General features: G+C 52.7%; 1 pseudogene; it reads left to right on the top strand.

The window, feature by feature from the left end:
• The first annotated feature begins 1,644 nt into the window (after positions 1 to 1,644).
• Positions 1,645 to 1,727, top strand: LOC112812403 (U4 spliceosomal RNA; annotated as a pseudogene).
• Positions 1,728 to 12,683: the final 10,956 nt, after the last annotated feature.

Genomic DNA, 12,683 nt, shown 5'->3' with positions numbered 1-12,683 from the left:
TTCATCTCCCCACAGATAGTGCTCTGGGACTTAGCTCCACCAGCACCTGCCAGGTAAACAGCTTGCATCTGTGGCTCAGCAGGCAGGAGGCGGATGGGTGGTCCAGTGCCCGGGCCTGCCTGTTAAGCCTTCCTGAACCCATTGCCCTGTCCAGCCCAGCCAGGGAAGGGGCAGCCCAAAGATGGACCCGGGGCACCCCGAGGATTCTGGACTGCAGTCATCTGATAGGAAGATGCCACTCAAGGCCATTTCCAGCAGGTGGGCAAGCACTGAGCGGCCTTCCCCGGAGTTGGGGAAGCAGGACAGAGTCAGGACCAGCGGCATAGCGGGGAAGGGGTGTGGATCCCCAGTGCGGCCACGTTATGTGCCATGCCGTGGCCGCTGCAGCATGTACTGAGTCATGCCACATTACGTGCCGCATCTTTCACAAACTGCCAGGTCATATCTGCCAGCCCGTGCCAGCTGGGTTTTGACACAGGGGCACACCCTGGCCCGTGGGGCACCTGATGAGAATAGCCTTTTCTCTGGGCCTGTATCCTGGTCATTGTCCCCATTGCCCCTTCTCTGGAACAGACTTGGAAGGACTGTCGTCTCCAAGAAAAAGACCCCTCCATACCGCGTGTCCCCTGAGGCGGCAGGGACTCAACATCATGGCCCGAGCGCCAGTGTTCCCAGCCCACCAGTTCAGCTCATGGTACTGGGTCTCCATGAAGAACTTCCTGCCCACAAGGCACCCCATATTCCCCTCACCAGCAGGGGACACCCCTCGGGTCCTCCCACACACAGGGTTTTCTGTTTTAGATAATGGCACAATACACAACACATAAAGTTTACCACTCAGACCCCCTTTTTTTTTTTTAAGATTTTTTATTTATTTATTTGAGAGAGAGAGAGAATGAGAGAGAGCACGAGAGGGAAGAGGGTCAGAGGAAGAAGCAGACTCCCCGCTGAGCAGGGAGCCCGATGTGGGACTCGATCCCGGGACTCCAGGATCATGACCTGAGCTGAAGGCAGTGGCTTAACCAACTGAGCCACCCAGGCGCCCCCACTCAGACCCTTTTGAAGGGTACAGTTGGTTGGCATTTAGTACTTTCACCATATTGTGCAGCACCCGCGGCGTCTCCTACCAGAACATTTCATTGGCCCGGAAGGAAACCCCGTGCCCGTTGAGCAGTCCCGTCCCGTTCCACCCCCAGCCCCTGGCAACCACTGATCTGCTTTCTGTTTTCATGGGTTCATCTGTTCCAAGTACTTCATATGAGCAGAATCATATAACATGATATCTTTTGTATCTGGCTTCTCTCAAGGGTCACCCACCTTATAGCAGCTGTTGGTGCTTCATTCCTTTCTACAGCTGAATAATTCCATGCCCAGACACACCGCACTTTGTTCATCTGTTCATGGACGCTTGGGCTGTTGCCACCTTTCGGCCATTGCGATTAGAGCTGCTACGATTGTTAGCATGCAAGTTTTTGTTTGAACACCTGTTTTCAGTTGTGGGTTTTTTTGTTTTGTTTTGGTTTGGTTTTTTTTTTGTATTTATCTAGTCGTGGAACTGGGGTCATACATAGCTCTGTGTCTACCCTGAGGAACTACCAAACTATTTCCCGCAGCAGCTGATCTATTTTACATTCCCAACCAGCAAGCTTTGCGCAGTGGCAGTATCGTAGCCAATGAGGTTTATCCGAGGCGCGATTATTGCTAATTGAAAACTTTTCCCAATGCATTCCCAACCAGCAACACACAAGGGTTCCAAATGTTCCACAGCCAACACCTGTGACTATCTGCCTTCTTTTTTTTTTTTTTTTTTTTTTTTTAAAGATTTTATTTGTTTGACAGAGAGAGATACAGCGAAAGAGGGAACACAAGCAAGGGGAGCGGGAGAGGGAGAAGCAGGCTTCCCGCTGAGCAGGGAGCCTGATGTGGGGCTCGATCCCAGGACCCTGGGACCATGACCTGAGCCGAAGGCAGACGCTTAACGACTGAGCCACCCAGGCGCCCCTATCTGCCTTCTTGATGAGTGTGAAGTGGTTACTTCCTTGTGGTTTGATTTGCACTTTCCTAGGGACTGGTGATGCAGAGCTTCTCTTTGTGTGCTTATTGGGCACGTGCATATCTTCTTTGGAGGAATGTCTATTCCAGATCTTTGCCTTTTTTTCAAACTTTTTTTTGTTGTGGTTGTTGAGTTGTAAGTGCTCTTTATATATTCTGGACACTAGACCCTTATCAGATATGTGATTTGTAAATATTTTCTCTGGTTCTGTTAGTTGTTTTTTCACTCTGTTGATAGCGTCATTCGATGCACAAAAGTTTTTAATTTTGATAAAGTCCACTTTATCTCTTTTTTCTTTCTTGGCTATTGTGTTTCTGGTGTCACATCTAAGAAACCGTTGCCAAATCTAAGTTTATGAAGATTTACTCCTGTGTTTTCTCCTAAGAGTTTTATAGTTTAACTCTTACATTGAGGTCTCTGACCCATTTGGAGTTAATTTTCATATGTGGTGTGAGGTAGGGGTCCAACTTCATTCTTTTGTGTGTAGATATCCAGTGTCCCCAGCACCGTTTGTTGAAGACTGTCCTCTCCCCATTGAATGGTCTTGGCATCCTTGTTGAAAATCAATTGACCACACATGTGAGGGTTTCTTTTTAGGCTCTCCATTGTACTCCACTGGTCTATATGACTGTTCTTACGAATACCACACTGTTTTCAATCACTGTAACTCTGTAGATTTTTAAAAATATTTTTAATTTTAATTTTAATTAATTAATTTATTTTTTAAGATTTATTTATTTATTTGAGAGAGCGAGAATGAGAGAGAGAGAGTACATGAGACGGGGGAGGGTCAGAGGGAGAAGCAGGCTCCTCGCTGAGCAAGGAGCCTGATGTGGGACTCGATCGCAGGACTCCGGGATCATGACCTGAGCCGAAGGCAGTCGCTTAACCAACTGAGCCACCCAGGAGCCCTTAATTTTTATTTTTGAGTAATCTCTACACCTAATGTGGGGCTCAAACTTACAACCCTGAGATCAAGAGTTGCACACTCCATGGACTATGCCAGCCAGATGCCCCAAATGAAGCTCTGATTTGTGGGTTTTATGCCAGAAATGTTTCAGGAGCCCATGAGTAGAGTGTCCTGGGTCAGGTGCTCACCCCTGGCCAATTAGTGGAGGACACCGGAGCATATGGCCCACAGGGCAGACCAAGAGGGACAATTTTATTTTTTGAGTAATTTCTATGCCCAACGTGGGGCTCAAACTCATGACCCCCAGATCAAGAGTTGCATGCTCTACCAACTAAGCCAGTCGGGCGCCCTTGTATAGGTTTTATTTATTTGTTTGTTTGTTTGTTTTTTAAAGATTTTATTTATTTGACAGAGAGAGACACAGCAAGAGAAGGAACACAAGCAGGGGGAGTGGGAGAGGGAGAAGCAGGCTCCTGCCGAGCAGGGGGCCCGATACGGGGCTCGATCCCAGGACCCCAGGATCGTGACCTGAGCCGAAGGCAGACGCTTAACGACTGAGCCACTCATGCACCCTCATTGTATAGGTTTTAAATCGGGAAGTGTGAGTCCTCTGACTCTCCAACTCTGTTCTTTTTCAAGATTGTTTTGGCTATTTTGAGTCCCTTGCAATTCCATAGGAATTTGAGGAACTACTTTTCTTTTGCTGAAAATAAAAGGCCATTGGCATTTATCATCTACTTCTTAAAAAAAGATGAACTCAGGAGAAGGCCATGGGTGGTGTCTTCGGTCTTCCTGCCATTCGGAGGCGGTCAGCTCCCTTAGGGCCTGTGGCAGTGAGGACGACAAATCCTGTCATGGTGATGGGAACCCCTGGGGGTCTAAGCAAGGGAAAGGCCCCCTCTGGCTGCCTCAGGGCAGGGTGAGCTGTGTGGAGGGTAGCACAGTGGGCTGGACAGGCTGGACAGGGCCATGTATTCTTGAATGGGGAGGCTGTGGTGGGTCAGGGATGACGGCATGGAAGGAGCAGGGGTAACACCAGGGTGCCTGTCTGAATAGCTAGGTGGCAAGCTGGGAGGGTGGAGAGGGGTAGCTAGAGGGGGTAGTCTGATGGGACAGGGGAAGAGTATGCTGTGTCTTGGATCTCTCCAGTCTGAGATGCTTATAGGTGTTGGGTGGAGAAGTGGGTGTGTGGTGAACATGCAGAGCCACAGGCCAGTGAAGGGCCGTGGGGGAGCGTGTGTAGCTGAGGATGTCCCTGAGCTGCCAATGTCCCCCCGCCCCCCAGGGGAGAGGGGGTGAGAAGGAAGAGAGCCCCAGAGAGAGGGGAGGGACTTTGCAGACAAAAGGGTGGTGTGGCCAGGGAAGTGGGGCTCAGCATGGGGGCGAGTGTCCCAGGAATGGACGCAGGAGCTGCAGGGCCCCAGGGTTGGCCTGGAGGAGAGGCATGTGTGAATACAGCCAGGCGGTAGGACAGGGAAGGGGCTCAGTGGGGAGCCAGCTTCATGGAGGCCTTGAGGACCAGGTTTGGGGGCAATTCAGAAGGAAGGGGAGGTCAGCACTTCCTGTCACCTTGCCTCCACTCCAGTGCCCCTCTGCAATAAGCCCCCAGTGCAGCAACCCACCTCAGCCCCGCACCACTGCCCTCTTTCCACTTCTGGTGGCATGTCCTTGTTTACTGGTTCTTGCTGTTTGGGCTGTCTGGGGAGCAGAGACCCCTCCTTACCCAGGGCAGAACCCTGAGCAGGCCCTGAAAAAATGAGCTGCACAGGTGGTGGTGGGGTCTTGTTCCCTGGAGGGCCCCCTGAACCTGGTCCCATTGGGTCCCCTTTGCACTGTTCAGCCAGCCGGGGGAGGACCCAGCCCTCACCCTGGGTCTCCTTCTCTTTCCCTTCCCCACCCTGGCGGCTGAGGGAGTTGACCTGGCCCTTTCTGCCTGTGTCCCAGTCAGTCCTCCCTCAGACCAGCTGCACTCATGCCCCTATGTGCGGCCCACCTGTCAGGACAATGGGATTGCCTTGGGACCCCTGGCTAGGACCCCTGGCCAGGACCCCTGCATAGGATCCAAGTTCTGCTCCAATAGCCAGAAACCCCAAACCATCTTCTTCTTCTAACTTTTTTTTTTTTAAGATTATTTATTTATTTGACAGAGAGAAAGCCCAAGTAGGCAGAGCAGCGGGCAGAGGCAGAGGGAGAAGCAGGCTCCCCACTGAGCAGGGAGCCCGATGTGGGGCTCGACCCCAGGACCCTGGGATCATGACCTGAGCCGAAGGCAGACGCTTAACGACTGAGCTACCCAGGCGCCCCCCCCACCATCTTCTGAAGTGAAGGTGGGTTTTCAGGGAGCTATAGGGGTATCTGTGGGAACAGCAAGGGTGGGGTCACTGGGTCCCCACACTCCTCTGCTCCCACTTGTTCTTGGTCCCCAGGCCCTGCTCCAAGTTGAGTGGGCACTTTACACTCAGACCAGGCACCACTGCATGTGCTCTGGGGCAGGCAGAGGGTAGTGGGACTGCAACTGCCTTTGTGCGGGGGCCCCTGCAGCACTGCAGTCTCCCACCCCCCGGGTCTCAGTCCTGCAGTGCTGGCCAGCCCAGGCTCTCCCTGAAGGTGCAGACAGCCTCATCTCTGGAGACTGCCCCTGGGGCCTGAGGGCTGTTTGTTAAGAATCCTGCCCCTGAGGGCCAGCCCAGCCGCCACCTGGGAGGTGATGCAAGGTATGCCTGGGAAGGGCAATCAGAGGCAGGGCGGGGCAGGGAGGCCATCTGGCCTGGAGAAGGGTGGTGTGCAAGGGCAATGGTCTCAGAGGCTGGAGGACACCTGAGGAGGTGAAGGAGGAGATGGTGGGCTGGGACCCCAAGCAGCAGGAGTGCTGGGAGGAGCCAGGAGCACCCACAGGCCCTTGGGCTGCCCCTCCTGAGGAGGCTGGGCGTGCAGGCACGGGGTGTTTTGGAAACCAGCAGGTGTGGCTAGGCCTGTGGGGCGGCTGCCTGGTGCCAGGGGCCCTGGAGCTCTCGCTGTGACGCCCGTCTGGGACCAGCTGGGCCCCGCTGTAGTCCCCTGGGTGTCTGCCCGAGGCTCATGCCCAGACCTGCTCTGGGGTACCTGGGTGGGGGAGGGGATGGCTTAGCCTGCTGGATCAAACTTCTAAGGGCCTGTCTGTCCTGCCCCATTGCCCCTCCAGCAGCCCCTGGTGGCCATGAGGCCCAGACCCTGGGTGGGCACTTTGGTGCCCAACCTCTGAGATACACCATGGGGAGGAAGCCACTGAAGAGGATGCAGGGTGAGGGGCTTTGGGTCAGCCCTGACTGGGCACCACCTGGGGCACGGCGGGGGCCAGGATCATGGGTGCCCCACCCCTGCTGCCTGGCCCTGCCCCACAGGCTGTGGGTGCTGCTTTAGGCTAGGCTGAGTGGAGAGGTAGGGTAGGCAGTCCCCCTCTGCAAGGGGCTTCACCTTGAGCCTCAGTTTCCCTTCTGTGCAGGACAGACCTCCAGGCTTCTACCCCCCTCTGGCTGCTGGGCCAACTGGAACACCCGCCCCTGCAAAGGTCTGAGGCTCTTTTTTTTTTTTTTCCTTTTAAGGATTTTATTTATTTCTTTGAGAAAGAGAGAGAGCGAGCACAAGCAGGGGGGAGAAACAGACTCCCCCCGGAGCAAGGAAGGAGCCTGACGCAGGGCTGGATCCCAGGACCCTAGAATCATGACCCCAGCCAAAGGCAGACGCTTGACTGACTGACTCGCCCAGGCATCCCAGGTGCTGAGGCTCTTGATGCATTTGAAACCTCTTTTAGCTTTGGACAAAATGTCTTTGGTGTGGTCACATGCAAACGAGACTGAGGGAGAGAAGAGCCACAGAGCCCCTCGGAGGAGCAGGGGTACAGGCGCAGGGTGCGCCAGCTGTGAGCCCCTGGGGGCCAGAACGGTCACACAGCAGCCGGGCAGGGCCCCAGGACGCCAAGACCAGGAGCCGTGGTCCCCCTGGGTGCAAAGGGCCATCTGGGGACCGGGGTGCTTCTCTGGGGGCCTGGACATTCAGGGTCGGAGGCCAGCCCAAGGCCCGCGGCAGCTCCACTTTTCCACGGTCGGCGTCCCGCCCGGCTCCCCGCCACCTGTGTGGCGCCTTAGGGGGTGAACGAAAGGGATATTTGTGTCTATTTTTCTCCTGACACAAGTGGGACCTGAAGTGAGGTTTCGAGGGCAGGGTTATGAGTCGGAGGGCGGCACGGGACGGCGGCCTAGGCGGCGACGCTGGCCCAGTTCCAGCCCCGGGACGGCGGACCCCAGACCCCAAACGCCGCGGGCGGAAAACCGGGGCCCGCCTGGCTCCACGTGGCCCACGAGCGCCGCCTAGTGCCGGCCTGTGGAGAGGCCGCCGGCCGCGCCGCTCCCGGGCGGGAGCCGGGGGCGGGCCAGCGAAGGGCCGGGGGCGGGGCCTGTGCTGCGTGCCCTGTCGGGGCGGGGCCTGTGCTGAGTGACGGGTCGGGGACGGGGCCGAGGCCGAGAGGCGGACCCTAGTCGGGCCCGCGCCCAGGGACTTGCGCGGCGCGGCCTCGAGCTAGGCTGGGGCGGGGGCGGGAGAAGCGCTCTCCCGGACACCGACCGGGCGGTGGGCTGGGAGTCTGGCACTCCCCAGGAAGAGCCCGGTGGCCACGGTGGTGTGTTCCAAGACAGAAGCCGCCCCGGTTCGGCGCCGGTTACCGGCAGCCCCTCCCTCGCCCACTCCCTAAGCAGAAACCCCTGGAACTCCTTCCGCTGTCTCCTCGCGTCTGGATTTCGAAATTAATCTCAATCTCGGTCGTCGGAGAAAGCAGTCAGACTGATGTTGACTTCAGTGTGGAGATTTCCTTGTGAATCAATAAGTGATCGATATTTAGACCCAGGGGGTGCTGGAGATTGATGTTCAGGGGCTGCGCGCTCACACCCAGGACGCGTGCAGAGCGCGGGGTGCGGAAGGTCTCAACCCGGGACGCGTCCCCCGGAGCGGAGCTGCAGCCCCGCCGGCCCCGCCAGCCCTGCAGCCCTGCAGCCCTCCCAGCCCCGCCAGCCCTGCAGCCCTGCAGCCCTGTAGCCCCCTCCCAGCCCCGCCAGCCACACCAGCCCGGCAGCTCTGCAGCCCCTCCAACTCTCTTGGCCACTCTCCCTCCCGCCTTCCTGCAGCAGCCTTGTTTTGAAGGTTGTGTCCTGTGAACAGCAAGCCGCAGGGATCTGTTTTGTTTTGTTTTTCAGTCTGACAGTCGGTGATTGCTTCAAATGCATTGTTTTGATTATTGGTCTATTTGGATTTCTTTTTAAAAATAAACTTAATTTTTTTAAACCTAATTATTTATTTTTATTATTATTATTTTTTAAGATTTTATTTATTTATTTGACAGAGAGAGACACAGCGAGAGCGGGAACACAAGCAGGGGGAGCGGGAGAGGGAGAGGGAGAAGCAGGCTTCCCGCGGAGCAGGGAGCCCGAAGCGGGGCTCGATCCCAGGACCCTGGGACCATGACCTGAGCCGAAGGCAGATGCTTAACGAGTGAGCCACCCGGGTGCCCTAAACTTAATTTTTTTTAAGGGGGCGCCTGGGTGGCTCAGTCGGTTAAGTGTCCCATTCTTCATTTCGGCGGAGGTCTTGATCTCAGGGTCCTGGGATCAGGCCCACGTGGGGCTCCGGGCTCACAGAGTCGACTTGTCCCTCTTCTCCTTTTCCCCCGCTCATGGTCTCTCTCTCACTCTCTGTCTCTCTCAAATAAATAGATAAATAAATAAAATCTTTTAAACATTTAAAAAAATTTTAAAAAGATTAATATTTTATTTAAATTCAATTTAATTAACATGTAGTGTATTTTTAGTTTCAGAGGTAGAGGTCAGTGATGCATCAGTTGCATACAACACCCAGTGCTCATCACATCGCGTGCCCTCCTTACTGCCCATCACCCGGTTACCCCGTCCCCGCCAGCCACCCCCAGTTTGTTCCCTAGAGTTAAGAGTCAAAATAAACTTTATTTTTAGAACAGTTTTAGGTTTACAGAAAAACTGCTGAGAGTACAGAGTTCCCATGCACTTCACACGCGGTCAGGTCTGTTAGGAACATCTTACATTAGCACGATACATTTGACGTCACAGTCAACCAATATCGACATATTATTATTAACTAAAGTTTATGCTTTATTCAGATTGCCTTTTTTTTTTTTAACATTTTATTTGACAGAGAGAGAGACAGCCAGAGAGGGGACACACGCAAGCAGGTGGAGTGGGAGAGGGTGAAGCAGGCTTCCCGCAGAGCAGGGAGCCCGATGTGGGGCTCGATGTGGGGCTCGATGTGGGGCTCGATCCCAGGACCCTGGGATCATGACCTGAGCCTAAGGCGGTTGCTTAACGACTGAGCCACCCAGGCGCCCCATAGATTTCCTTGGTTTTTAACAACTATCCTCTTTTTGTCCCAGGATCCCATCTTGCATTGAGTCATCATGTCTCCTTGAGCTCCTCTGGGCTGTGACAGTTTCTCAGAATTTCTCTTTATTTTGATGACACTGACAGTTTTGAAGATCAGGACATTTTGTGGAATGTGCCTCTACCAGGTTTTGTCCGGGGTTTTCTCGCAGTTAGATTGGGATTGCGGGTTTCGGGAGGACGACTGCAGAGGCGCTGTACCCTTCTCCTCACATTATGTCAGGGGTACCTGCTGTCACCGTGACCCATCAGTGCAGTGCTGACCTTGGTCACCTGACGGAGTCAGCACCCGTCTCTCCCTTTCCATACTTCACTATTCTGTGGAAGGGAGTCACTCTTGGGCCCCGGAGTTGTGTTCCCCCTGCTTGAGGCTAGGGTAGCTGCACGAATATTTAGAATTCTTCTGTGTGGGAGATTTGACTCTTCTCTCCATTTGTTTATTCCACCGCTTATACCAGTATCGACCCATCAATATCTACTTATGTTTATCGTGGTGGTAAGATATACGTGACATAAAATTTGCCATTTTAACTGTACAGTTTTGTGGCTCGAGTACATTCCTGTTGTTGTGCTGCTGTCCATTTTCAGGGCTTTTCACCCTTCCCACCTCGAACTCTGTGCCCATTAAACACCAGCTCCCCCTCCCCCTCCCCCAGCCTCTGGCGACGCCCACCACTCTCCTTTCTGTCTCTGTGAAGTTGATGACTCTAGGGACCTCATATAAGTGGAATCATACAATATCTGTCCTATGTATGAATGGGAGTATAATTAACATACAGTGTTATATTAGTTTCCGGCATGTAACCTACTGATCCAACACGTGTATACATTCCTCAGGGCTCATCCCTCTATCTGTTCCCCCAACCCCCTCCAGCCTCCCCTCTGACAACCACCAGTCTGTTCCCTGTATTTAAGAGTTTTTTTGTTTATCTATTTGTTTTGTTTCCTGAATTCCACATATGAGTGAGATCATATGGTATTTGTCTTTCTCTAACTTATTTCACTTAGCGTTATACTCCCTGGGTCCAACCATATTGTTGCAAATGGCAAGATTTCATGCTTTTTTTTTTATGGCTGAGTGATATCTATGCCTCCTCTTCTTTTTTTTTTTTAAGATTTTATTTATTTGACAGAGAGAGACACAGCGAGAGAGGGAACACAAGCAGGGGGCGTGGGAGAGGGAGAAGCAGGCTTCCCGCGGAGCAGGGAGCCCGATGCGGGGCTCGATCCCAGGACCCCGGGATCATGACCTGAGCCGAAGGCAGACGCTTAATGACTGAGCCACCCAGGCGCCCCCCTATTTTTAATTTCTTGAGGAACCTCCATACTGTTTTCCACAGTGGCCGCACCAGCTTGCATTCCCAACAGTGCAGAACAGATTCCCCTTTCTCCACATCCTCGCCAACACTTGTTATTTTTTGTGTTTTTGATTCTAGCCTTTCTGACAGGTGTGAGGTGCTAATCTCATTGTGGTTTTGATTTGCATTTCCCTGATGATGAATGATGTTGAGCATCTTTTCATGTGTCTGTTGACCATTTGTATGTTTTCTTTTCCTTTTATAAGATTTATTTGTTTATTTGGGGGGGGGAGGAGCAGGAGGAGAGGAAGAGAGAATCCTAAACAGACTCCCTGCTAAGCAGGGAGCCTGACTCGGGGCTCCATCCCACGACCCTGAGATCATGACCGGAGCCGAAACCACGAGGCAGACACTTAACCAGCTGCGCCTCCCAGGCACTCCTGAAGTTTTCTTAGTATTTATCCTTCTGAGGCTGTCTTCCAGTTTCTTCCATGTGGTAGCAGGTGTCAGGAGTTCCTCCCTTTTAAGGCCGAATAATAACAATTCCATTGTAGGTTGCATTGTTAGGGTTCTCTGGGAAACAGAACATACCTACAGATATGTGTGTAAATGGAGACAGACGAGGAGATTGATTATAGGAATTGGTCCATGCACTTGTCTCCACAAGTCTCCAAGATGTCCCACAGTCTGCCCTCTGCGGGCTGGAGGCCCAGAAAACTGGTGGTGTGGTTCAGTCTGAGTCTGATGGCCAGAGCGGCAGGAGGGCTGACTTGCAAAAGCAGGAGAAGCTGGATGTTCCACTCAGGCAGGGAGCAAACTCGTTCTTCCTCTTCCTCTTTTTGTTTTATTGGGGCCCTCAACAGATTGGGCAATGCCCACCTGCCTTGGCGAGGACGATTTCCCTGCTCAGTTTATGGAATCAGCTGCTTATCTTTTGCAGGGACGCTCTCACAGACACATCCAGAAGTAAGGTCTGACCAGCTGCCTGGGTGCCCCTAGCCCAGTCAAGCTGACACGTACCATTAACTACCGCAGATGTATATACGATGTTTCGTTTATCCATCTGTCCACTGGCGTACATTTGGGTTGTTTCTACCTTTTACGTATTGTGAATAATGCTGCTAGGAACACGGGTGTACGAATATCTGTTCAGGTCCCTGATTTTCAGTTCTTCTAGGTACAGACAGAATTGGAACCGCTGGGTCATATGGTCATTCTGTGCCTACTTTCTGCAGGAATCTCCATGCTGTTTTCCATAGCAGGCTTTAGTGTTCCACGGTCCCACCAGCTGTGCGCAGCGTCCCAATTTCTCCACATCTTCCCTAACACTTGTTCTCTGTTTTTTTTTTTTTTATCATAGCCACCCTAATGGGTGTGAAATGATAGATCATTGTGGTTTTGACTTACATTTTCCTAACGATTAGTGATGTTGAGCATCTTTTCATGTTTTTCTTTGTCATGTGTGTATCTTTTTTGGTAAAATGTCTATTCGAGTTCTTTGCCCACTTCTGAATTGGGTTGTTTATTTTTGTTGCTGTTGAGCTGTAGGGATTATATATTCTGGATATGAATCCCTTATCAGGGACGCCTGGGTGGCTCAGTCAGTTAAGCGTCTGCCTTCGGCTCAGGTCATGGTCCCAGGGTCCTGGGATCGAGTCCCGCATCGGGCTCCCTGCTCAACGGGGAGCCTGCTTCTCCCTCTTCCTCTTCCCCTGCTCATGCTCTCTCTCTCTCTCCAATAAATAAATAATCCCTCATCAGATATAGGATTTGTGAATATTTTCTTCCAGTCTGTGGGGTGCCTTCTCACCCTGCTGATGGTGTGCTTTGATGCACAAGGGATATTTATTTTATACTTGGGTTATAGTCTGATCCTTCTTGATTTCTTTTCTTGCTCACATTGTTCCAGCCTCAGACCCTGGGAGCTCTGTCAGGTGGCTGGGTTTACATTTACGACATTACTTGCTGCTTTCTAGTTGTGCTGC

This window comes from Callorhinus ursinus, unplaced genomic scaffold (genome assembly GCF_003265705.2).
Source record: "Callorhinus ursinus isolate GAN/ISIS: 27379988/994484 unplaced genomic scaffold, GSC_fseal_2.0 scaffold18, whole genome shotgun sequence".
Taxonomy (NCBI): Eukaryota; Metazoa; Chordata; class Mammalia; order Carnivora; family Otariidae; genus Callorhinus; species Callorhinus ursinus.
Note: the sequence above shows the minus strand (reverse complement) of the source record. Positions and strands in the feature narration are given on the sequence as shown.